The following is a 23,593-nucleotide window of genomic DNA, read 5'->3' as shown; positions in this document are numbered from 1 at the left end:
TTAATTGATTCTAGCAGCTTCTTGATTGGCTGCAGGTGTTCTAATCAGCCTGTCTTAATTGTCTCCAGAAGGTTCCTGATTGTTCTGGAACCGTCCCTGTTACCTTACCCAGGGAAAGGGACCTACTTAGCCTGGGGCTAATATATCTGCCTTCTATTACTCTCCTATAGCCATCTGGCCCAACTCTGTCACAGTTTCTAATAGTATGTTCCCTAAAAGCTGCACTGTATGATGCTGTTAGGCATGAATATGCTGTTCAGGTTTCATTATGCGGCTGTGTGTACTCGTGTTTTTATGTTCTGGGAGCAATAACATGGAGGTGTTCTGTTCAACATCTGTAGCCATAAAATTGCTGAAGGACTTTGTTATACTGAATGTTGTGACCTTCACCACTACCTAGGACAAGACCTCTGCTCTGATCATTAGGAGGGTTGGAAGGAAGAAGGATTTTGGAAATGGGTCAGTGGGTTCTAACAGGGACAGAGGGTAACTAAAATGAGAAAAGTTAGGCCATGTTTACACTACAGAGTTAAGTCGACTTAAATTTTGTCGACGATCATAAGTTGCTTTAATAACATTGGTGGAGCATGTCCACACAACACTCCTTGTAACACCTGAGCATGTCCACAGTCATTGCTTTTGCATCAACAAGAGAGAGTGTTGCATCGTGGGTAGCTATCCCACTGTGTAACTTGCCACCCTCTGTCACCCTTTGCCACTGGGAGCTCTGGGAACAGATCGTGGTGCATCATGGGGACATGCTCGCAATCCTGTGATGTAGTTCTTTCCGTCCCATCATTTCATGGGTTTCATACTTCCTACTTGGTTTCACACCATTTTTCAACAGCCCCAACTGAACAGAGAACCGCCGTCTCTGCCTAACAGTGTGGATCCTGAGCTGCTAACCATTGTGGTGATGAGCATTATGAACACAACTCAGCTGGTCCTGCAGTATTTCATGAGCTGCAAATCAGAGAGAGAATCATAGAATCATAGAATCATAGAATCACAGAATATCAGGGTTGGAAGGGACCCCAGAAGGTCATCTAGTCCAACCCCCTGCTCGAAGCAGGACCAATTCCCAGTTAAATCATCCCAGCCAGGGCTTTGTCAAGCCTGACCTTAAAAACTTCTAAGGAAGGAGATTCCACCACCTCCCTAGGTAACGCATTCCAGTGTTTCACCACCCTCTTAGTGAAAAAGTTTTTCCTAATATCCAACCTAAACCTCCCCCACTGCAACTTGAGACCATTACTCCTCGTTCTGTCATCTGCTACCATTGAGAACAGTCTAGAGCCATCCTCTTTGGAACCCCCTTTCAGGTAGTTGAAAGCAGCTATCAAATCCCCCCTCATTCTTCTCTTCTGCAGGCTAAACAATCCCAGCTCCCTCAGCCTCTCCTCATAACTCATGTGTTCCAGACCCCTAATCATTTTTGTTGCCCTTCGCTGGACTCTCTCCAATTTATCCACATCCTTCTTGAAGTGTGGGGCCCAAAACTGGACACAGTACTCCAGATGAGGCCTCACCAATGTCGAATAGAGGGGAACGATCACGTCCCTCGATCTGCTCGCTATGCCCCTACTTATACATCCCAAAATGCCATTGGCCTTCTTGGCAACAAGGGCACACTGCTGACTCATATCCAGCTTCTCGTCCACTGTCACCCCTATGTCCTTTTCCGCAGAACTGCTGCCTAGCCATTCGGTCCCTAGTCTGTAGCTGTGCATTGGGTTCTTCCGTCCTAAGTGCAGGACCCTGCACTTATCCTTATTGAACCTCATCAGATTTCTTTTGGCCCAATCCTCCAATTTGTCTAGGTCCCTCTGTATCCTATCCCTGCCCTCCAGCGTATCTACCACTCCTCCCAGTTTAGTATCATCCGCAAATTTGCTGAGAGTGCAATCCACACCATCCTCCAGATCATTTATGAAGATATTGAACAAAACCGGCCCCAGGACCGACCCTTGGGGCACTCCACTTGATACCGGCTGCCAACTAGACATGGAGCCATTGATCACTACCCGTTGAGCCCGACAATCTAGCCAGCTTTCTACCCACCTTATAGTGCATTCATCCAGCCCATACTTCCTTAACTTGCTGACAAGAATACTGTGGGAGACCATGTCAAAAGCTTTGCTAAAGTCAAGAAACAATACATCCACTGCTTTCCCTTCATCCACAGAACCAGTAATCTCATCATAAAAGGCGATTAGATTAGTCAGGCATGACCTTCCCTTGGTGAATCCATGCTGGCTGTTCCTGATCACTTTCCTCTCATGCAAGTGCTTCAGGATTGATTCTTTGAGGACCTGCTCCATGATTTTTCCAGGGACTGAGGTGAGGCTGACTGGCCTGTAGTTCCCAGGATCCTCCTTCTTCCCTTTTTTAAAGATTGGCACTACATTAGCCTTTTTCCAGTCATCCGGGACTTCCCCGGTTCGCCACAAGTTTTCAAAGATAATGGCCAATGGCTCTGCAATCACAGCCGCCAATTCCTTCAGCACTCTCGGATGCAACTCGTCCGGCCCCATGGACTTGTGCACGTCCAGCTTTTCTAAATAGTCCCTAACTACCTCTATCTCCACAGAGGGCTGGCCATCTCTTCCCCATTTTGTGATGCCCAGCGCAGCAGTCTGGGAGCTGACCTTGTTAGTGAAAACAGAGGCAAAAAAAGCATTGAGTACATTAGCTTTTTCCACATCCTCTGTCACTAGGTTGCCTCCCTCATTCAGTAAGGGGCCCACACTTTCCTTGGCTTTCTTCTTGTTGCCAACATACCTGAAGAAACCCTTCTTGTTACTCTTAACATCTCTGGCTAGCTGCAGCTCCAGGTGCGATTTGGCCCTCCTGATATCATTCCTACATGCCCGAGCAATATTTTTATACTCTTCCCTGGTCATATGTCCAACCTTACACTTCTTGTAAGCTTCTTTTTTATGTTTAAGATCCGCTTCTTTTTTATGTTTAAGAATCAGTGATGCTTGTCCTGCTGTCTGCCATAGAAACAAATAATTCAAGATTGCTGCTCACATTCACGGAACAGCTTGCCACAGTGGACTGTCGGTACTGGGCTTGGGAAAAAAGCACTGATTGGTGGGATCGCATTGTAATGCAGGTCTGCTACGATGAGCAGTGGCTACACTCACTGACATCAATGTGAGATAGTCAGGGAAGATGCATGATGCACGCATCTTTCAGAACACTGACTGGACTGTATAGAAAGCTGTGTGCTGGGACTTTCTTTCCAGACCAGAAGATTCCAATGGGGGATGAGCAAATGCCCATAGTGATCCTGGGTGACCCTGCATACCTTGATCCCCTGGCTCATGAAGCCTTACACCGGGAACCTAGGCAGCAGCAAGGAGTGCTTTAACAATAGGCTCAGCAGGTGCCGAATGATGGTTGAATGTGACTTTGGCCAATTAAAAGGATGCTGGCACTATCTTTTTGGCCGGTTAGACCTCAACAAGGCAAATACTCTGATGATCATTGTGGCCTGCTGTACTCTCCATAATATTTGCAAATCAAAGGGAGAAAAGTTTCCCTAGGGGTGGACCACTGAGGCTGATCAGTGCCAGAGCTGGAATTCTGATTTTCAGCAGCCATATACAAGGACAATTAGTGGGATGCAGTGGGAGGCTATTCGAATCAGGGAGCCTTTGAAGGAGCAGTTTGACAATGATTCCCAGTAATATGTTTTTATGTGATTCATTTGGCTAGACAATGTTTACTTGCTGCCATGCATTGCCCCTGCTATGCTTGCTTCTTGAGCATTAATTGCAAGGAGCAGATAGTCCTACCTATAGCCAGTGTGTTTCAATGTTAGCACTGAGCGATGTAGGTATGTCTGTATTTCACAAATAAAGACATTTAATTTCAAAGACTCAAGTTTAATAACAGGATCAAATGCAAACTTTTGGTCAAACAGGGGACATGAAAGTGAGGAACAGTCTCACAGTTAGGGCTCTCACACCTGAGTGTAACTCCAGCTTTCACTGGGAAACCAGTCCCCAGGCGTGGAGTGCATGGGATTGTGTGAGGGACCGGTAACATGTGATGAATGCAAGGGTGCGGGAAGTTTGGGGAGGGCATGGACTGGTGTTGTGTAGTGGCTGAAGGGGGAGTTGGGCACAGATTTACTGCAATTGCAGGCTGACGAGGGACTTCAACATCTCTGTCTGATCCTCAAGGAGCTTTATCATCTGCTCCTGCCCCTGTGTCCTTTCCTGGCTATCCAGCTGCAGTCTTTCATATATTGTCTCCCTCCATGCTCTTCTTTTGCTCTGAGCTGCATCTGTAGACTGCAGCGCCTTGCAAAATAAATCCTCCTTACTCATCCTAGGTTGTCGTCTTATCTGATGGATAAGGCTCCGCAGGTGTGGAGGAGTGTGTTCCCCAAGGGCACATATGCAGAAGGCAAAGAAACAATGAACAGAGACAGGATTGTGAGTGCACTCACAGTCGTGAATCACAATAGTTACACACATCTCTTTCTCACTGCCCCTTGGCTAGCACACATGTTGCATAAATCATAATTATGGCTAATTAGCAGGGAAGGGAGGATGGACATGGGGGGAAAAGGGGAGAAAGGGAGGTTTGCGAAGGGGGTTACTATAAGCAGCTAGGGAGTCTATTTCCACAGGCTAGGGTAATTGAACCTGATATCTCACTCCTAAGGGTAACCCATCTCCTGCATGCATTTGCCTTCAGACCAGTTCCATATGCCACTCGCCTGTGTGCCACTCTGGTCCCTGCAGAAATAATTGCCAGATGGTGTAGCAAAGCTTCCTACATCAAAGGTAGAAACAAGGCAGCTCTCCCAAGGAACCTTCGGCGGAGGATTGCAGAATATCTACAGAAGAATTTCCTAGAGATCACTATGGAGGATTCAAGAAACATCCCTGTGTACATTAACAAACTTTTCTGCCATGGCGTAGATTGACAGGCTCTGTTGTTAATTTCTGTCCCTTATCCCTCCTCTATCATATAACAAAGTACAGGAGAGCTCAATCTCCTCTCACTGTGCAGTATGAAAGCAAACTGAACACTTACCGGAGCTCCCCTCTCCTGCATCCTGCATGCCAAAGCTGGAACGCTGGGACTGGCTAGACCCCTCTGGAGTGGAAAAGAGATCCTACTCACTGCGACACTGGACAACCCTGTGTATATTCCACATCATCCTCCATCTCCATCTCCTTGCCCTCCACTTCCTTATCAGGGTTGAGTCTGCTGGCCACAGTCTCCAGTCCCCCCATAGTATCCCCGGGGCTCTTGGTGGTGAAGGTAGGGTCACCACTGAGGATGGCGTGCAGGTCCTTATAGAAGCGGCATGTCTTCGGTGTTGCACCAGAGCGATGGTTGGCCTTCTTTGCCTTCTGGTAGGCCTGCCTCAGCTCTTTGATTTTAGCATGACACTGCTGCATGTCCCTTTCGCGCCCCTTCTCCTGCATGCCACTAGCAATCAGCCCACAGGTATAGAAATTCCTACAGTTGGTGAGAAGCTGCAGCTGCACAGCCTCCTCTCCCCATAGAATCATAGAATCATAGAATATCAGGGTTGGAAGGGACCCCAGAAGGTCATCTAGTCCAACCCCCTGCTCGAAGCAGGACCAATTCCCAGTTAAATCATCCCAGCCAGGGCTTTGTCAAGCCTGACCTTAAAAACCTCTAAGGAAGGAGATTCTACCACCTCCCTAGGTAACGCATTCCAGTGTTTCACCAGCCTCTTAGTGAAAAAGTTTTTCCTAATATCCAATCTAAACCTCCCACACTGCAACTTGACTCAGCAGATCCAACAGCTCTGGTGTACACCACACGGGAGCGCGTCTGCTACAGAAAGCTGGCATGGTCAGCTGGGAAGATGCTGTGTGAACTGTGCACACCCAGCAAACAGGAAGAGAAATTTCAAAAATTCCTGGGCCTTTAATGGGGGAGGGGCACATACTTGTGTACCTTCAGGGCAGCAGAGTTCAAACTGCTTACCAGAGTGGTCATGATGGGCATTGTGGAACACCTCGTTGAGGCCAATTAGGGCAACAACCCAGTGCGGTGTCTACACTGACTCTCTAAATAAGTCACAAAAAGCTCTTATGCCACTCGTTGAGGTGATTTTATTATGTTGGCATAACAGAGTAGTTACATCGGCGGGAGGAACATTTCAGTGTGTACACCTCCACTGTTTTGTTGATGAAAGCTGACTTTTGTTGACCAAACTGTGTAGTGTAGACAAGGCCAAAGTGTCTGGTGCTGCTGTAAGTGACTTTGCTTAGAGTTGGGGGATGTGATGTTTTGTTTGTGGATTGGAATGTGCTACAGACCAGGGCACTTTTAACAAATGCCTGATCTGTTGATTGGCTGTTAGAGATTATGGCCAACATCTTCAAAAGCGACTAGTGACTTTGGGTGCCCAACCAGAGACACCTAAAAGGGGTCTGAGCACCTGTCCTCTGAAAACAAGGATTCTGGCTGCAACAGAAGTGGAGCTGGAAGGGGAAAAGGGTATGGCTCTATGCACCCTCTCCCTATTTGTTAATGAATCAAATGAATCAAGCCTACCCAATGTTTAATTTGCCAGGTTTTCAAAAGAATATATTCCTGCAGGCTGTTTGAAACAGGCTTCATTATGCATGTCTTTAAAATTGCCAACAGGCCTCCATAGGACCTAATTTAACACATTCATTTGCTCACAGAAGTGTATAAAGAACAAACTAGAGAGCAAGAACAAAGAAACATTAACATACTTTGTCAAGCTAAACCAGTTGTAAAAGGCATGGTATACCTCTCTTCACTATTCTGCACATGACATATGCACTTTGGTACAATGAGTAAGGGCCATTATAAAACCTGCCTGTGGTTCTGGAGTGTTTTGGGCACCAACAAAAACACCCAAAGTGCCCAACACATAATACTCTATAACAAATGCCAATTACTTCTGTCAAAAATCCAAAAAAATGCAGAGTATTCAGAATGGATGATAATAGGAATTGCCAGTGGGACATCCCAGAAAACAAGTCAATCCCAGTCCTTATGCAAGTACACAAGGGGCAAGGCAAAGGGGGTGGATGCAAAGGGCCTACCCCATGACCTACATAAGGGCCAGGCAGAATTGCAGTCCCCACACTCAGAAGGGAGAAAGCTGCACCATGCTCTCCTCCTGTATGACAAGGAGTTATTCTGTCCATAGGGAAGAAAATGCTTCTTTGTCATGACCCCCAAGCCTCGAATCCCAGTCCACAGTTGTCAGCAGGCTGGCAAGGGGAAGGTTGCAGTGTGGACCTTGCCAGCCTGCTGACTGCAACCTTCCCCTTGCCAGCCTGCTGACAACTGCTGACCCAGGACCCATGAAGTCCAGCTCCAGTTTGAGGTTCCTCTCCTGAAGTCCCATTGGTGGAGTCCCAGAGCAGGATTGGCCCGCTGGCCCAACTTAATGCAGCAACAGGAACAGGAAGCTGTCTGAACAACTGGGATGTACCCTGCTCCGGACTATGTACCTTGTCGCTCCAGCTCCCCTGGCTTGGCTCCTGACCTCTGATTTGTGGTTCTGATCTCCAGTTTGCCTCCTGCTTCTCCTAGTATCCTGACCCTACTGACTCTCCACTTCTGACTGTGGGCTTTGCCTCTGACCCCTAAGTCTGGCTGCCCATGACCTGGCCTTGACATTCTTGGTGCTTCTTTGGGCAGTGCAAGTTTGCTCCACCTTTTACTGTGAGCAGTGCCTAACACACACAATACAGCCTACTGGGTAAAGGTTTGATCCTGCATGGCTGGGACTACTCACATGCTTAAAGTTAAGCACATGCCAAAGTGCTTTGCTTGACTGGGGACAGAGTGTTTGGCACCTTCCTGAATTGAGCCCTAAAACTTCTTCCAATTTTGTTATCATCCTAACTGATTCAGTATCCTGGGTCTCCTATAAACTGAGTGATGGATGTTAACAGTTCAAATATATTGAGATTGGAGGAGATTGTGCTATCAGGGATTAGAGCATTTAGAGCAAACAATGGCTAGCAGCATTGGTCTAGATTCTGATCTAGCTAGCTCGATTTACTCTGGATTTCCATGGATAGAACAGAACAGAACAGTTAGTTGCTATTTTCTTTAATTGAAAAACATTCTTTTAAATAGAAGGGAAGAGGAAGTATGGAGACGGATATTGGCAACAGAGACACATTCACACAATTCTAACAGCTTAACTCAAACAACCGGTTTAGTATAAGAATCAACATACACTACACCAAGTATGCTGTTATTTATTCATACACATATGAGAAATCAGACCTAATGTTGTTAAATATTCTCTAATCGCTCATTCACTGGAAAAATATTTTTCAGGTTGGCAAGATCATTCATACTAAAATACCAGTCTGATCTTAAGATCTCTCTTTTTCATTTTTCTGGTATGTTTTGAGCCTTTCGACTTCATCTCATTATCAGCATCTGAGGGGTTTTATTTACATTCACCAGCATGTCCAGATCCACGCAAATAAAACCCCTGTCTTTAGAAGACCAAGCTGATAGAACGCTATTAGACTATTTCCAGCCAGAAGAAATCAGCCCATTCACATTTACTGGTAAACACTCCCTTTTATCCATAGAAGTAATAATCATATGATGTAGTGATCCTACATTCATTAGTGGGCTAGCCTGGCATTTCAGTCAATGGAATAAAAGCAAGTATAACTTTGCTGCATTCCAGCAGCAATAAAGATGGTATGCTAGAGAACCCAGAAAGCTGTTCAAATCCTTTTCCTTCCTAACTCTGAACATTATCTACTTTATGTGTTTCTACTGCTGGAGCAAAGGAAAAAGAAACATGGACTATATAAAAAAACTACACAGTTTGAAATTATTGTAAAAGTTGGATTCTGGAAAACAATGGCAAAAAGATTTTTTTAAAAATCAGTGGTTTTGATTTCATAACTGTTCACATCGTGTGCAACAGCACACACAAGGTTTTTGTGCTCCACCAGAAATGTGGGGTGAAGGCTATACATAGGTGAAGTAGTGTTAAGTGCAAGGTGTTGTGTCCTCTGCATGGAATGATAGTAATTCTGAACCTCTTGATGCTCAGTCACTTACCACATGTTCAGGGTGAAAAAAAAAAAGGTTAGGGGGGCAAGGTAGGGCAGGACAGTATTGGGGAATGAGTGTGTCAGGAAGCATGGGGAATGGTGCGGTGTTTAAGTAATTCTTAGCTATATGTTCCCCTCATAGGTCTGATTCCTGCTACTGCTGCTAGCTATTCCAGGGTAGTGCTCTTATTAATACAGAATTGGGCTCCCATGCTCTGCATGTCCTGCTCATTAATTTTTAACCTTTGTGATCGAATACACCCCCTGTATTCACTCCCTACACACTATTGTAATAATCATGGTGCAAAATATGCCTTGTGAGGTATCATTAGAAAGCTCAGAACTTGCTGGTCAATAATATCACGGAGAAATGTGTGTCGCAACATTATATGTAAAGGTATTAACATAAGCTGAAATTATGACTGAAATGTGTTTACCAGACAAGTCTGGGAAGGGGGTAAACCAGTTCCTCAAAGACAAAGGGCAAGCTGACACCTCTAGCCAGGTGTCATCAAAGTTGATTGGCAATCACCAGTCAAGTGTCCATTCTTTGGCAATGGAGGTGACAGGGACAGATCGGTCTGCATTTTAACAAACAACAACATGGAACTTCTTTCACCGTGAGACTCCATTTCTCTATCTTCACAGCAGGAAGAAACTGTACCTAGGGATAACCCTGTGGAAAGTGCATTTCAAAGGGGTACTGGACTATAAAAAGTGAGGGACAAAACACCACAGGGATTCTTTCTTTCTCACCTAAGAAGACATAGGAACCAGCCTAAGGACTTTGGGAGGGGTTCTGACCTAAAAATGTGGTTAGCAACGTTGCCGGGAACATGTGGTAAGGATTTTATCTTGAACCAAGTCTAGTTTAAGTTTTAGTTACTAGAAAGGATTTTATATTTTGCTCTTGTAACCATTTCTGACTTTAATGCCTTATACTTGTACTCACTTAAAATCTATCTCTTTGTAGTTAAATAGACTTGTTTTATTTTTTTAATCAAAACTAATCCAGTGTTGTGTTTAAACTGAGCTGTTTGGTAACTCCAATTAAAGTAGCACGCTGTTGTATATTGACCCCTTACAGGGGAGATGGACCTCTAATGTCTGAACAGTTCAGGAGATGGCTAGTCAGTGCAGAACACACATTTTTTTTTGCGGGGGGGGGGGGAATCTGGCACTAGGAGTGTGTTGGGGTCACCTTGCAAGTAGTAACGGAGAGTGTGACTGGAGTGTTGCTGGCAGGCTGCAGCTATATACAGTCAGGGGGTGACCTGCATGCTGTCTGGGAGGGACTCAAGGGGGGAGCTACAGCAGCAAAGTATTTTGAGCACCCAAGGTTGCAGGGCAGGTGGTGACACAACCCCTCACTGGTCTGGATTGCATCCCAAAATGTGACATATTTGCAGCACTCCACATTATAACATTGTTGAGAGTCACTAGAAGGTGCTATTACAAATGGTTGTTAGTTTAGATTAACAGATTGTATAAATTTATTGTCAGCTGTGCTGCACTTCTCTTTTGATGCTGAAAATATCACCAGTCAAATCTGTTCTGCCTGAGTCTGTCTCTGACTGAATCTATTTTTAGGTGTAACTTGCCTACTAATGCAAGTAAACAAAACATTACGTGATGCCTGTCCCAGTTTCAGGGTAACTGCTCCTGAATTCCCCTCTCCGAGGTCCACTCCCGAAGTGCCCAGTCAGGTCTCAGGTCTCCAGCTGTCACCTGTTGCTGGGCAGGGACCCATGTCCCAATCCATTCTGACTAAGGGATTTTAAGGCTGCACAGCTCCCTGCTTTACACTGTGATGTTCCCAGCAAGACGGCCTGCCTAACGGCCAGTCCCTGTGTGTTGCTTACTCTCTGTGGGCTATGACAGGTGTGATTTACCAGTATGACCACATAGCTCTCTCTGCAGTACATTTATTCTTAAGTTAAAAGCATTACAGAGAAAATATATAAAATACAAGAAAGTTCCTACATGTTTATTAAAATCTTGCCCAAAGTAACTCCCAGCTCCAACATAGGGCTCCGGTAGGTGTCAGTCTTCCCAACCCTTCCACAAAGAGGAGTCCTTCTAGGACCCAAGGTCCTGTCAGTTTGTTGAGTCAAAAGGAAGATCCTATATCAGTTTAAACTCAGGCTTTTATACGAAAAGCCCTTTCTTTGTCTCTTGGTCTCCGGAAAACCCAGTTTGAACCAGTATATGCAAACCATCCTGGGGGTGAGTGGAACTTCTCTGGAGTTCTTTATAATCACCGGGGTAATCACACACACCCACACCCTAACACACACACATTGTGTTTAGTTTCTGGGGGAGGTGTGGTAACCCTCCCCAATGGAGTAGAACACAATCATACATAAACCATTCATAAATGTAATGCAATAGTCCCCAAAGATACTGCATTATAGTGAGGCGGCTGCCCCATTCCTGGAGAAAAGGGGTTAAAAGCAGCCAAGCTAGGCTGATTGGGCAAGCAGCCGCAGCTGGGGCCATGCCAATCAGGGCCCAGCTGGCCCTGTTAAGAGGGCTGGGGGCCAGGAGCTGAGAGGAGTCTCTCTCTAGCTGTTGAGAGAGAAGGACCTGGCTGCCTGGGAGCTCAGGGTACTGGGATTAGAGCAGTGCAGGGGAAAGGCAAGAGGAGCTGGGGAGCTCCAGCCTGGCAAATCCCCAGGCTGCGGACCTTGCTAAAGGCCAAAGCAGGTATTCGGGTTGCAGAGGTGCAGCCCACGGTTAGGCAGAGGCAGCTGGTCCGACCCTCTTGCCAATGATGAGTGGCCTTTACAGACTACAGTTTGCCCCAGTGACAGGGGGCTAGATGATGACTGGCAGTAGCCACTGAGGCAAGGTGGATGAGAGGGTTGGTGTCTCCCCTGGGTGGGGAGACCCAAAGAGTGGGGGTACTCCTGGTGCCAAAACCCTGAGTAAAAGGGGCACTGGGGTCCTGGAGGGACATGGGGCCTGAGGCAGGTAAGACACTGGCCAACAGAGGGCGCTCTGGAGCTGGAGTAAGCTAATCCCCAAGATGACCAGCAAAAGGTGCTGTGCCTGTGAGTTGTCGACCCTGCTACATGCATGAGGTTGCTATATCTGTCACAAGGCCAAAACATTACATGGTGGCTGGAGCCCTGTAAGTGCAGAACCAATTTATGAAATAAACTGACCTGCTTTACAGAATATGCTGGAGTCCAGCTGCCCAAAAGGAACTGGGGAAAGCCCGAATCTTCTTTTGGGATGAAAGAAGCTTGGTCAGCATGGAGAGCTGTGTAGGAACAACACCTAAGTACAGAAGTGTTTTTACAAATGAGCTCTGTATCAAACAGATTTCGAGGGTATATATGCATGTAGATATAACCCTTCCGCCCGTCAGAGTTGGCAGCAACAAGGGCCGGGTTCAATATCTAGGGGATCCATCCCAATAACACAATGCAAACCGGCTCGAGCCCCCACCCAGTGACCTGGGACAAATATATACCACCCCCGCTGGGCGCCTCCAAAAGGCAATACTTCCCCTCTCGCAAGCACATAGTCTGAGTGTAGCAAAAGCCTTTTAATAACAGAGAGAAACAATGTGGCATTATGTTTGGGAAACACCACCAACAGGATTCATAACAAAACCCATGAGCAAAAACCCACCCCAAGCAAATTGGGGCATGCCCTTTTCCCGTTGGTTCTTGAGTCCAGCAACCCCAAATCACCCAAAGTCCCAAAAGTCCAATGCCCCAAAAGTCTCTGTCCCTGGTCAGGGCAGCCCCAGAGTTCGAAAGTTTATCTGCGGAGCTTTACCTCCCAACCTGGGTGGAAATGGGACGGGGGTAAGAGGCACCTTACATGATCTGAAGCTGACCGCCCCACGAACTCCTTTGCTCAGCTGCGCTCCGCTCCGCCAGCCGCCCCACGAACTCCTTCGCTCAGCTGCGCTCCGCTCCGCCAGCCGCCCCACAAACTCCTTCGCTCAGCTCCACGGCCCACAAGCAGCTCCTGCCATCCACAAACTGCTCCACCAGCCGGTCCGCAAGGCACTCCAGACGGCCCGCCAACTGCTCCACAATATATCTTCCGGCTCCCCCACTACTTAACACAACATTCAGTGATTTCAGCTCTTAGGTGAAGTCAGCTTGTAGTAGGGGAGCCCCAGTGCTGGTGCACTGTCAGCCCAAAATGAGCTCAGCAGCCTATAACTAGACTTCTAATGAAATCAAAATTAGCTCTGATATTCCACAGTGGAGAGAGGAGGAAGTGCAATTAGCATGTAAGGCCCTCACCAAGGGGCCCATGCCACCAAGTATTAGTACTTATCCCCAGCCTCTCTCCAGTCACACAGTTTTGGAACCCATGACCCTTGCCTAGCGAGTGCTACTTAGTTGATGGTGAATCCCTCCATCATAACAAAAGGCCACGTACAGTTCCAAGCACAGTTCCCATAATCAGGGTAATAACAATTTATTCTTCCTGCCCCAATAACAGAGACACTGGGGATCCCACAGCAAAGTGACCATTTGGGCAGCTATGGTCTCATTCTAGGCGTGGTGGGTGTGCCTATGCAAATGAGATCGGCCCCTGAAGTTCTTTTCCACAACTTGCCACACCTCACCACCAGATGTCAGGGTGGAGCTCATCCTGACACTGCTTACATCCTCCCCCCAGCCGAGACTTTGTCGTCCCGACAAATCACACTCCCTTTATACCAACTCATTGGTTTCCTCCAAAGGGCCTCAGGAAGCCCACTTTAGCTTCCACAAGCCTGTGTGCTAAATGTATTGGCTCCTCACTAGTCACCCCAGGTGCATCATAAGTTAACCGTTTCACTGGTCTTATCACCCTGTCTCGTCTATTGAGAATCTCTGTTGCCGAGGTAGGGGGAACATCCTCTTGAGTGACGGATGGAGAGGCTTCCCTGGAGGGTCCCTCGGCTACTGGCGTAGGCCCCTGCACTCCTAGTTCTAACGCTGGAGGGTCCAAGGTGCCCAGGACATCCTCTACCTGTCTGTCCCCATTGTCCAATAACCTGTGTGTGTCATCACAGGGGGGTCTCATCAGCAGTACCGGGGTATCAGAAAGGGGCCTAAATAGTTCCGCCATTGGGTTTAGGGCGGAAGAGGGAAAACTCTCGTTTGGTTCAGCTGATCGAGACTGAAATCTTGTCTCCATCCCAGGATACACCAGGGTTGTGTCTTCCTCCTCAGACTCACTCTCAGATGTGCAGAATAGGGGTAAGTTAGCTGCAGGGGGCCCACTGTCTGTGTTGGATGGCGGCTTTGGTCTAGCACCTCTGTTCTGCCTGGCGGCCCTGCCGTGGCCCATCTCATAAGGGGTGCTTACCAATTCCCCCACAGGGAGCAAAAGGTTTCTATGCACCGTCTTTATTTGCCCTGGACCGTCTTCAGGTTTGATCTTGTAGACCGGCAGATCTCCCAGCTTTTCCATCACCAGGTAAGGTATTGCCTTCCATCTGTCAGCTATCTTGTGTTTGCCAGCAATACCCAAATTTCGCAGCAGGACTCTGTCCCCCGGCTGGAGCTCCTGCGAACGCACTCTAGCATCATATCGATGTTTGTTGCGGTCTGCGTTCTTCCGAGCCGCAGCGGTAGCTAAGCGATAAGCATCCCGCAGCTTTTCTCTTAGTCGGGATACATATTGCTGATGAGTTTCATAGCTATCTCCATCCTCTGATACACCAAAGCACAAGTCTATGGGTAATCTTGGTTCTCGCCCAAACATCAAGAGATATGGGGTGACTTCCGTAGCATCGTTCTTTGTGGCATTGTAGGCATGCACCAGAAATGCGACATGCTGGCTCCAGGTTGCCTTCTGCTCTGGTCGCAAAGTTCCCAACATATCTAATAGGGTTCGATTGAACCTCTCTGGCTGAGGATCACCTTGGGGGTGATAAGGCGTTGTCCTAGACTTTTTAATTCCTGCTATCTTCAGCACCTCCTTCAGAAGGTGACTCTCAAAATCCCGCCCCTGATCAGAGTGTATCCGAGCCGGGAATCCATAGACTGAGAAATATTTGTCCCACAATACTCGAGCAACGGTGGTGGCCCTCTGATCACGTGTGGGATATGCTTGTGCATACCGTGTAAAATGGTCAGTCACTACTAGAATGTTCCCAACATTCCTCTTGTGGGATATGCTTGTGCATACCGTGTAAAATGGTCAGTCACTACTAGAATGTTCCCAACATTCCTCTTGTCTACCTCTACAGACAAGAAATCAATGCATACCAACTCCAAAGGTTTGTTGCTGGTGATGTTCTTGAGATATGCAGCCCTCGTGGGCAGAGTTTTCCTTTGAACACATCGAGCGCAAGTCTCACATTTCCTGCGAACATCTTCAGCCATTCGGGGCCAATAGAACCTACTACGAATAAGTTCCAGGGTCCTCTCCATCCCTAAATGCCCAAAGTCATCATGCAGGGCCCTCATGGCCAGGGCTCTGTACTTTTTTGGCAGTACTAGTTGTGCTCGTTGTTTTTGTAAAGGGTCAGTGGTCATTCGGTGTAGCACTTCCTGAATCAGTTTTAGTTTGGTCCATTCTCTCAATAGTAGTTTACCCTCCGGGTTAGGTGGGACAACCGCAGCTGGGCTTCGCCCCTCCCTTTTGGCAAGTAGTGTATCACGAATGTCAATATCTTGCCGCTGGGCTTCTTGCCAGTCAGCCGCATTGAGCATGGGCAAAGGAGATTGGTCTAATGCAATATAGTTCACTGAAGCAGAAGGCATGCATTCAGGGGGCAGGCCCAAAGCTTCTGCAACACATCCCTGAAGGCCCTCACGGGCCTCTGGCTCTCGGCGACTCACACTGCAAATAGCTCTCACTCCATCTGTGGGTATCACAGCAACTTCTGGAGCCTGCGGATGCCTGGACAATGCATCTGCATCTACATTGCTTCTCCCTGATCGGTACTGAATGCTGAACTCATAGCTAGCCAAGGCAGCCACCCATCTCTGCCCTGTAGCATCCAGCTTAGCACTTGTTAACACATAAGTCAGTGGATTGTTGTCCGTCCACACCTGGAACTGAGCACCATACAAGTAGTCTCGAAATTTCTCAGTAATGGCCCATTTCAAGGCCAAAAATTCCAGCTTGTGGGTGGGATAGCGAGTTTCACTATCAGACAATCCTCGGCTGGCAAAGGCTACAGGTTTACATTTGCCTTCCACTTCCTGGTACAGGACTGCTCCCAGACCCTCCAAACTGGCATCAGTATGCAGGATAAATGGTTTGCTTGGGTCAGCAAAAACTAGGACTGGAGCATGAGTTAGGCAAGTAATGATTTCTCGAAAAGCCCTTTCACATCTCTCATCCCACCGTGGCCCAAATGGTGCAAAGGGGCCATTGTGTCTCTGCACAGGAGGCTTTGGGGACCTCCCCTTATTCTTGGACTTAGATTTGTTCTTGCTGGACTGATGTGATCAGGAACAGCAGGAACAGCCAGCATGGATTCACCAAGGGAAGGTCATGCCTGACTAATCTAATCGCCTTCTATGATGAGATTACTGGTTCTGTGGATGAAGGGAAAGCAGTGGATGTATTGTTTCTTGACTTTAGCAAAGCTTTTGACACGGTCTCCCACAGTATTCTTGTCAGCAAGTTAAGGAAGTATGGGCTGGATGAATGCACTACAAGGTGGGTAGAAAGCTGGCTAGATTGTCGGGCTCAACGGGTAGTTATCAATGGCTCCATGTCTAGTTGGCAGCCGGTATCAAGTGGAGTGCCCCAAGGGTCGGTCCTGGGGCCGGTTTTGTTCAATATCTTCATAAATGATCTGGAGGATGGTGTGGATTGCACTCTCAGCAAATTTGCGGATGATACTAAACTGGGAGGAGTGGTAGATACGCTGGAGGGGAGGGATAGGATACAGAAGGACCTAGACAAATTGGAGGATTGGGCCAAAAGAAATCTGATGAGGTTCAATAAGGATAAGTGCAGGGTCCTGCACTTAGGACGGAAGAACCCAATGCACAGCTACAGACTAGGGACCGAATGGCTAGGCAGCAGTTCTGCGGAAAAGGACCTAGGGGTGACAGTGGACGAGAAGCTGGATATGAGTCAGCAGTGTGCCCTTGTTGCCAAGAAGGCCAATGGCATTTTGGGATGTATAAGTAGGGGCATAGCGAGCAGATCGAGGGACGTGATCGTTCCCCTCTATTCGACATTGGTGAGGCCTCATCTGGAGTACTGTGTCCAGTTTTGGGCCCCACACTTCAAGAAGGATGTGGATAAATTGGAGAGAGTCCAGCGAAGGGCAACAAAAATGATTAGGGGTCTGGAACACATGAGTTATGAGGAGAGGCTGAGGGAGCTGGGATTGTTTAGCCTGCAGAAGAGAAGAATGAGGGGGGATTTGATAGCTGCTTTCAACTACCTGAAAGGGGGTTCCAAAGAGGATGGCTCTAGACTGTTCTCAATGGTAGCAGATGACAGAACGAGGAGTAATGGTCTCAAGTTGCAATGGGGGAGGTTTAGATTGGATATTAGGAAAAACTTTTTCACTAAGAGGGTGGTGAAACACTGGAATGCGTTACCTAGGGAGGTGGTAGAATCTCCTTCCTTAGAGGTTTTTAAGGTCAGGCTTGACAAAGCCCTGGCTGGGATGATTTAACTGGGAATTGGTCCTGCTTCGAGCAGGGGGTTGGACTAGATGACCTTCTGGGGTCCCTTCCAACCCTTATATTCTATGATTCTATGATTCTATGTCCCCTGGTAAGATCATTCAGAGGCTTTACAATCGTAGCATAGTTTTTCACAAATCTGCGGTAGTAGCCACTAAATCCAAGAAAGGTCTTGAGTTCTCTGTAGTTACTTGGACGTGGCCATGTAGTGAGTGCTTCTATTTTATCAGGATCAGTACTCACACCTTCTTGGGACACAATGTGACCCACATACTTCACTGAGGTTCTGCAGAACTGGCATTTGTCAATTGAAAGCTTCAGACCATAATCCTCCAACCTATCAAGCACTTTAAGAAGTCTTTCTTCATGCTCCTCTAAGGTTCTTCCAAACACAATCAGGTCATCCAAATAAACTAACACTTGCAGTAAATTCATGTCTCCCACAACTTTCTCCATGAGACGTTGAAAGGTGGCAGGTGCTCCAGAAATCCCTTGGGGCATGCGTTCGAACTGATAAAACCCTAATGGGCAGATGAAGGCTGTCTTCTCCTTATCTTCTTCTCCCAGAGGGATCTGGTAGTATCCACTTCGAAGATCCAACACAGAGAACCACTGGCTTCCCAGCAAACAGTCTAAGGCATCTTGCACTCGAGGCATAGTGTACTGGTCGACCACAGTACGGCTGTTTAGGGTGCGGTAGTCAATACACATCTGGATTTTCCCATTCTTTTTGCGGACTACCACAATGGGTGAGGCGTATGGGCTGCGGGACTCTGTAATGATGCCATTCGCAGCCAGCTCCTGAAGATGATGTCGCACATCTTCCATCTCAGAGAGAGCAATCTTCCTAGATCTCTCCCTGAAAGGTCGAGAGTCATGTAGTCTGATATTGTGCTCTACTCCTTTTGCACATCCCACATCCCACTCATGCAGTGAGAACACCTTGGATCTTTCACAAAGTTTCTTCCTCAGGCGATCTTTCCAGTCCTCGGACACTGGTGAATCTCCAAAGTCAAACTTTGCTGGGTCTATTGTCGGAACTTGAGTTTCACACTGGGGTTTTACAATCGACTCAGGCTCAAAGAGGTCTGCTATCTTTTGTCCTTGCTTCACAACAACATCACGACTCGTTTCATTAGCAATCAGTATAGTCACCCTTTCCTGGGCTTCAGCAGGTAGGGTTATGACTCCACTGGGGACCAGCACTCCTTCAGGGAGCTCTCCTCCCATCGGCTGCTCTATCATTGCTAACGTCCCTTTACTGCCTTTCAGACAGGTACTCATGACAAGCACTTCTTGCTCCGTCCTTGCAGGCACTACTAAGGGGGTTGTGCCCGCGTACTTCAGTGCCCCAAGCGGTAGCTCAGATGTGTCCCTTTTAGCGCTCTCAATTTTCCTATAGGCTTCAGCACAAAGCGTATGGATCATCAGGGTATTCAGGTATTGGTCCCCAGCCCGCCTTCTGCAGTAATCCGCGAGTACCTTGAAGAGACTGGAGTTGGTCCCTATCAGCACAGACACATCAGAAGTCCCTTTAGGGTCAGGGCATATTAAGGTAGCTGTGTCTACCTCTTTTCTTACCCCAGCAACCTCCTCTGGGAATTCCAGGTGCACTATGACATGCCCTTGGTAGGGGTATTCATCCATGCTGAGGCCACACAGGCCAAGGCCAGTCAGTGGCTGTATAGGCAGGTGCCTAAGCATCTGTTGGTAGAATGACTGAAATATAATAGTCACGTGAGATCCAGTGTCAAGCACTGCTTTACACTCCACCCCTTCGATCCTCACCGTGACCTCTGCTCGAGGCCCTATCAGTCCTGCAGGGATCCCAGCTGGACAGTCTTTTCTGGGGGAATCTTCAAATCCTGTAGACCTGGGGGGTCCCCCTCCCCAGACCCTCTGGCAGCTACCGGATCTCTCCCAACTGATCCTCAGCTTTCCATACACTAAGGAGGGGTTTTCTTCATTACGGCACTTGGCAGCACTGTGTCCATCCTGACCACATCGGTAGCAGAAGAATTGACCTTTCCCCCTTTGCCTGGGGGGGATGGTGGCTCTAAGTGCGGGCTTCTCAATCACCACAGTTTGAGGCTTCTTATTCCTGGAAGTCTTAACTCGGTCAACGGTACTTTGCAGCTCAGCTATCCGTTCCGCCAGGACCTGCATTTGTTGGGCAAGTTCCTCTCTGGTGCTCACCATCAGTACACTGGCCGTTTGCAGTGGTGTTGTGCTGGCTGGCTCCGATGTTTGGGCTTCCCAAAACTCACTGGCAGCCTGCCTTTCTTCCTCCTCTCTGACCTCTTTTATCAGCTGGGAGTAACTTGGGGGATGTTCCCGTCGTTCTCTTAGCCGGAGATGAAGTAGAATTGGGTTCTGATACTGAGTTCCTCTTACAATTTGAGCCAGTCTGGTCTGATCCATCTGCTCAGCAGTCACTGCTCCCCTCATGACAGCTCTCTGAAGCAGTCTCTCCAGTCTCTGTATGTAGGCTGAAGCCTTCTCGCCCTTTTGTTGTCGGGAATTAAGGAACTTACAGTAGCTGTCTTCAGGGCCCTCTACGCTCCCAAAGTTGTGTTCAAGGGCCTCTAGGCAGTCCTCCACACTGACCCCAGGGTCAATGAGCTTCAGGGTGCGAATCACATCTAATGCTGGGCCGCCAAGGCTCTCTATAAGGCATCTTCGCTTTTCTGCATCTGGTACGGCCCACTCTTGCAGCATTTCAGTGGTATGCTCTAACCAGGGTTCAAACTCCTCCTCCCCAGCAAATAATCTTAACTTACGACAAGAGTCTGACTCAGCATGGGGCAGCACAACCTTTTCCAATGTTTGCCCCAGAGCTTTTGTCCAATCATCAGCCGAGGCTGCAGCCTCTGAGCTAGAAGCTGCTAAGCCAGGGCCCAACAAACCTGACATATTAGCCATTATACAAACAGTAATTTCCTCAAAATATAAGCACAAACAAAAAATATAAATTGTTTCCCAATGTAGTGGATCACTCAACAGGTGCTTGCGAGGGGTACTGACCCAGGCGATCCCGGACGAGCCCCCAAAAATGTAACCCTTCTGCCCGTCAGAGTTGGCAGCAACAAGGGCCGGGTTCAATATCTAGGGGATCCATTCCAATAACACAATGCAAACCGGCTCGAGCCCCCACCCAGTGACCTGGGACAAATATATACCACCCCCGCTGGGCGCCTCCAAGAGGCAATACTTCCCCTCTCGCAAGCACATAGTCTGAGTGTAGCAAAAGCCTTTTAATAACAGAGAGAAACAATGTGGCATTATGTTTGGGAAACACCACCAACAGGATTCATAACAAAACCCATGAGCAAAAACCCACCCCAAGCAAATTGGGGCATGCCCTTTTCCCATTGGTTCTTGAGTCCAGCAACCCCAAATCACCCAAAGTCCCAAAAGTCCAATGCCCCAAAAGTCTCTGTCCCTGGTCAGGGCAGCCCCAGAGTTCGAAAGTTTATCTGCGGAGCTTTACCTCCCAACCTGGGTGGAAATGGGACAGGGGTAAGAGGCACCTTACATGATCTGAAGCTGACTGCCCCACAAACTCCTTCGCTCAGCTGCGCTCCGCTCCGCCAGCCGCCCCACGAACTCCTTCGCTCAGCTCCACGGCCCACAAGCAGCTCCTGCCATCCACAAACTGCTCCACCAGCCGGTCCGCAAGGCACTCCAGACGGCCTACCAACTGCTCCACAATATATCTTCCGGCTCCCCCACTACTTAACACAACATTCAGTGATTTCAGCTCTTAGGTGAATTCAGCTTGTAGTAGGGGAGCCCCAGTGCTGGTGCACTGTCAGCCCAAAATGAGCTCAGCAGCCTATAACTAGACTTCTAATGAAATCAAAATTAGCTCTGATATTCCACAGTGGAGAGAGGAGGAAGTGCAATTAGCATGTAAGGCCCTCACCAAGGGGCCCATGCCACCACATATTAGTACTTATCCCCAGCCTCTCTCCAGTCACACAGTTTTGGAACCCATGACCCTTGCCTAGCGAGTGCTACTTAGTTGATGGTGAATCCCTCCATCATAACAAAAGGCCACGTACAGTTCCAAGCACAGTTCCCATAATCAGGGTAATAACAATTTATTCTTCCTGCCCCAATAACAGAGACACTGGGGATCCCACAGCAGCCAAAGTGACCATTTGGGCAGCTATGGTCTCATTCTAGGCGTGGTGGGTGTGCCTATGCAAATGAGATCAGCCCCTGAAGTTCTTTTCCACAACTTGCCACACCTCACCACCAGATGTCAGGGTGGAGCTCATCCTGACACTGCTTACATAGAGTTTATGACAAAATATATTTTTCATTTCATTATGTAGTTCATGGTAGTCAGGAATAGTACAAGTTAAATCTGATGACAGCTTTCACTCCATTTCTTTTACGGAAAATATTGAATAGCTTTTTTGTTTTAAGGTGCATGCTTTGCTCCTTTAGACTAATACTCAAGCCATCTCCCACTTTTTAAAGTACCATTCATGCCCTTCTTAGGTCATGGGAGAGTTAGGTTTTCATACAAAGTTGAAGAGGTGTTTCATCAATAAGGAAACATAGATTTTGCTTTTACTGCAGTCATTTATTACAAAACAGCTAAGAAGTGAACAGCATTTTTGTTTGGTGGCATTTCTAATACTTTGCAAAATACACTGTATTGTTCTGCATTAATATTCTGTGTTAAAACATACATTTTGCTGGATCTGCAAATAAATTTGTTCTAATAAAATAGAAAGTATACAAGTATTTAATCTCACAATGAAGCTGCCCGGAAGAGAGCTAGATATATTTTCCCCCTTTCAATTTTTCTTCAATTTATTTTTTACAAGTTTTTATGGAGTCTCTCACAACATCCTCAGTGCTTCAGAAAGTGAGGCTTTCTGGAAAGTGAATGGATTTAGGATCTCATACAACTCTCATGGTAGGCAGTGGGAGTCTTCCCATTTGTTTTAATGGCAGCTGGACTGAGGCCCCCATCTTGCAAACACTGATGGGCATACTTAACTACAAACTCCAGTTGCCACATTGTAAATGTCTATAGCAAAGCCAGTGATGAGTTTTTGTCTATTTCTTATGAGGTTTAAATATTTTCTTAAGATACCATGACTGCAACATTTGTGAAGTCACACACTCATTTATCTGTTTGAAAATGTATTATTAATTAAGTGCCAGCTGCATACTCAATGTTGTAAAAGAGATAAAATAAGACAAGATTCTCGTCCTGAGGAGCTTACAATCTAAAACCTCAATCCTGCAAAAGTTTACGGACAGATTTAACTCTTAAGCACAGCACTAGTCCTGTGTGCGCTAGTTAATTCTGACTTCAGTGAGACTACTCCCATGCTTTCAGCTGAGCACAAGCATAAATGTTCACAGGATCCTGGACTTTGGATCATAGGCTCTTTGGAGCAGGGATCATTTCCCATTCTGCATGTCATACTGCACCAGGAACATTGTTAGCAATTAATTAATAAATAATACACTTTTAAATAGAGGACTGAATGTGTGACCTTGCAAACGTTGGATTTATGGTATCTTTTAAGAAATCATTTACACTCTAATAAAAAGAATTGAAATTTTATCACAGGTTTTGTGTATGGACAAATATTTATGCCATTACAGTTGTATGTGGGTGTAGTTTCCAGGCACCCAGATACTAATAGTGATGGATGCTTTAGCACTGAATGATGAGATAAATGTGCATTGAATTCTCCTTTTATTTAAGTTTGAGTTAATACAGCTTATAATTGAGCTTTTAAATGAATGATAGAAGCAGGTAGTGCCTGCTCAGCACTATTAGAAATCGTAACTAGCTCAAACACTGTTGTTAAAAACTGTTGTGTGGGTGTCTCAAAGTCCTGTTTCAACCTTCTGCTGACACTACAT

Source organism: Caretta caretta, chromosome 1 (genome assembly GCF_965140235.1).
Source record: "Caretta caretta isolate rCarCar2 chromosome 1, rCarCar1.hap1, whole genome shotgun sequence".
Classification (NCBI taxonomy): Eukaryota; Metazoa; Chordata; order Testudines; family Cheloniidae; genus Caretta; species Caretta caretta.
This window is presented reverse-complemented; position numbering follows the sequence as displayed.